Below are 548 nucleotides of genomic sequence, written 5' to 3'. Positions count from 1 at the left end.
CACCCCTAACCACTCACCTGCCTGCCTGATCGCCCCTAACCACTCTCCCTGCCTGCCTGATCGCCTCTAACCACTCGCCTGCCTGCCCGATCGCCCCTAACCACTCTCCCTGCCTGCCTGATCGCCCCTAACCACCTCTGCCTTGTCCCACACCCAGAACCCAGGATTCTCTCCTCCGGCCAGTTGCAGGCACCCGGGACCTGGGCTTCCCTCCCTCTGGCCAGCCGCAGGAACCAAGGACCAGGGCCGGCTTCGCCAGGCCTGGCCACAGCCACAGGGGACAGTGGGTGGGCAGCTCCCCGGGCCACAGGTGCAGCTGCTAGAGCCTGGGACTGCAGAGCGGGAGGCTTGTCCCTCTCCCGGGCCGCAGCCTGACTGGTCCCCATTCCTCTCTCGCAAGCTCATTTGTGCCTGGCTGGTCCCCATTTCTCTCTCCCCAGTGTTGAGTGTCTGAGCCATTATGGCATGACGGTGTGAGGGCTTGATGACCATTTGCATATTAGCTCTTTATTATATAAGACACTAATATATATATATATGTATGAATA

General features: G+C 59.9%; 1 protein-coding gene across 3 annotated transcripts in view; it reads right to left on the bottom strand.

Moving 5' to 3' along the window:
- DENND2A (DENN/MADD domain containing 2A) overlaps nt 1–548 on the bottom strand; it is a 105,890-nt gene that overhangs the window by 64,271 nt on the left and 41,071 nt on the right. The window lies entirely within an intron of this gene.

This window comes from Myotis davidii, unplaced genomic scaffold (genome assembly GCF_000327345.1).
Source record: "Myotis davidii unplaced genomic scaffold, ASM32734v1 scaffold329, whole genome shotgun sequence".
In the NCBI taxonomy this organism is placed as follows: Eukaryota; Metazoa; Chordata; class Mammalia; order Chiroptera; family Vespertilionidae; genus Myotis; species Myotis davidii.
This window is presented reverse-complemented; position numbering and strand designations above follow the sequence as displayed.